This window comes from Neopelma chrysocephalum, unplaced genomic scaffold (assembly GCF_003984885.1).
Source record: "Neopelma chrysocephalum unplaced genomic scaffold, ASM398488v2 Primary Assembly neopelma1_187, whole genome shotgun sequence".
NCBI classification, from domain to species: Eukaryota; Metazoa; Chordata; class Aves; order Passeriformes; family Pipridae; genus Neopelma; species Neopelma chrysocephalum.
This window is the reverse complement of record NW_020897849.1, coordinates 27,537-30,383: the sequence shown is the minus strand read 5'-3', so window position 1 is coordinate 30,383 and position 2,847 is coordinate 27,537.

Here is a 2,847-nt window from a genome sequence, read left to right as displayed (position 1 = left end):
TAATCTTGTTTCAGGCCGGGTTGGCTCAGCAATCCCGGGCACACATCTCACATCTCGACCCATCTTAGTTTTGGTGCTTCCCAGATTCCTCTCTCCTCTGGAATATCTGTGTTTGAAGTTATTTTTCTTTTATCTTTCTTTTCTTGGGAGCATTTTAGTTCTGCCTTTGCTTGGCTACAGCCTGGCTTCAGTTATTCCAATGTAAATCCTCTTTTTTCCAGTGGGATCTGAATTGAGTGAAGACATGGATTTGTGACTGGGATAAGCAAAGGGTGTATTTTGAGACACTGGCAGAGCTTCCTAGAGAAGCTGTGGCTGCCCCTGGATCCCTGGAAGTGTCCAAGGCCAGGTTGGAGCAACCTGGTCTAGTGGAAGGTGTCCCTGCCCATGGCAGGGGGTGGCACTGGATCATCTTGAAGGTCCCTTCCCACCCAAACCGTTGTGATTCCCACCCAAACAAAAAATCACAATGGTTTGGGTGGGAAAGGACCTTAAAATTCTCCCCCTGGAAAGTGACATTTTGGACCAAAGTGGGACAAATGGAGAGAAGAAAGTTCATTAAAGTGGATTAATTTCAGATTTTACTGGGAAATACAAGAGGAAGGTCAGTCCTTGCCGTGTTTGATGGAGGTGGAACAGAGGGAAACTTTATTCCTTGCAGGAGATCTGAAGCAAAACAAGACAAGAACTCTAAAAATTAGGTTATCATTAAAAAGAACAAATTCATGAATTATACAGGTAGAAGAATATATATATTTTTAGCACACAGAAATGCCAATATGATCAGCTACAAGCTTCTGCAAAGTCTTGCTTGAATTGAAGATTTTTTGTTTTAGCTGTTGGGCTTGATTTTAATTGCAGGAACCGTATGAGCAGCACCATTACAGTGGTTTTATTGAGGAATTTTATCCTGATTTCTGTGATTGAAAAGAACTATCAGTGCAAAGTAGATTTTTTTGTGTGTGTGTCCAGGCAATTTTTTCATGTAATTAGGAAGATTTTAGTGACTTCAGTATTTCTTCAGTGGCATTTTTGGCTCATCCACACTCCCTCCTTCCTTTTCTTCCATGTGCCACTGCTAAGTGAGGAATTGAATGAAGCCACAGATCAGGTTTTGCCAAACAAAAAGGTTATTTTTTTTTCCAGCCCGATGGAATTTCCTCACTCTCTGAAAAGCCCCTTGTGCTGGTACAAGACTGGGAGTGCAAAGAGGTGGCTGTGACCAGAAATCACAGAGGCCAGAGAACCCCATTTCAGTTAAGAGGGAATCAAAATTCTATTTAATAGATAAAAAGTGATGCCAAAAATAATATATGCAAAAAAAGTTCCTACTAAACTACTCCAAGTTTTGACTTTCTTGTGCATCTATAAATATTAAGATTAATCTCCTCATGACATATTTTAATCCCAAACCGAAAAATACTCATTTTTTCCTGAGCCTGCATTAGAAATTTTGAAGCAGTGTCACGCAAGAATCCAACTTATTTTATTTATTGCTACCCTGCAGCGTTATCTCCATAAATTTACCTTCCTAAATCCAAATGACTGAAAAGCTGGCCTCTTTTATTTCCTGCCTCTGGCTGTGTGCAGGTGTAATTAAAGTGATTTTGATGTCTCTTTGCCTCGTGGAACGTCAGGGTTTGTTCTGAGGAATCTCAGGAGCTGTCTGGTAGTCTGAGGGTAATAAATAAGGCCCTGGGTTGAAGTTACAGTCACATCAGGCCCTTAGTTCATGATTAATTATAAGCTCTTTCAGCAACATTTAGAAGAAATCAAGAAATTAAAGGGATTTTGGTGTCTCTTTGCCTCGTGGAACGTCAGGGTTTGTTCTGAGGAATCTCAGGAGCTCTCTGGGCATTAGAGGGTAATAAATAAGGTCTTGCAGTGAAGTTACAGTCACATCAGGCCTTTAGTTCATGATGAATTTCTTGATTTCTTCCAAATGTTGCTGATAGAGCTTATAATTAAAGTGATTTTGGTGTCTCTTTGCCTCATGGAACGTCAGGGTTTGTTCTGAGGAATCTCAGGAGCTGTTTGGGCATCTGAGGGTAATAAATAAGGCCTTGGGTTGAAGTTACAGTCACATCAGGCCTTTAGTTAATGATAAATCGCTTGATTTCTTCTAAATGTTGCAGAAAGAGTTTGTAATTAAAGTGATTTTTAAGTCTCTTTGCCTCATGGAACGCTCAGGGTTTGTTCTGAGGAATCTCAGGAGCTCTACGGGTAATAAATAAGGCCTGGGGTTGAAGTTACAGTCGCATCAGGCCCTTAGTTCATGATTAATTTCTTGATTTCTCCTAAATGTTGCTGGAAGAGCTTATAATTAAAGTGATTTTTAAGTCTTTTTGCCTCATGGAACGTCAGGGTTTGTTCTGAGGAATCTCAGGAGCTGTCTGGGCATCTGAGGGTAATAAATAAGGCCTTGGGTTGAAGTTACAGTCACTTCAGGCCTTTAGTTCATGATGAATCTCTTGATTTCATCTAAATATTGCTGAAAGAGCTGGATTGAGCAAGAGCAGCAGCACTGAGAGGAGGATTTATAGCATCAAGTCATGCTTTTCTTAGTTGGAGGGAATTCCTACACTTCCCATTTTCCCTGGAGCTCCTGGTCCATGGGGTTGAGACTCCTCAGGTTGGGTTTGCTTGCTGTGAGCAGAAGATTTGCTTGTGTTTGTCTTGAGGGTCCTTTTGTCTTGTCACCCTCTTGACTTCAGTGTGATTTTGGAATTCTGAAGTCGTGGATTCACAGAATCCTTAAGGTTCGAAAAGACCTCTGAGATCATGGAGTCCAACCTTTAACTGTCCCCAAGTGCCACATCCACAGGGATTTTAAACCCCTCCAGGGAT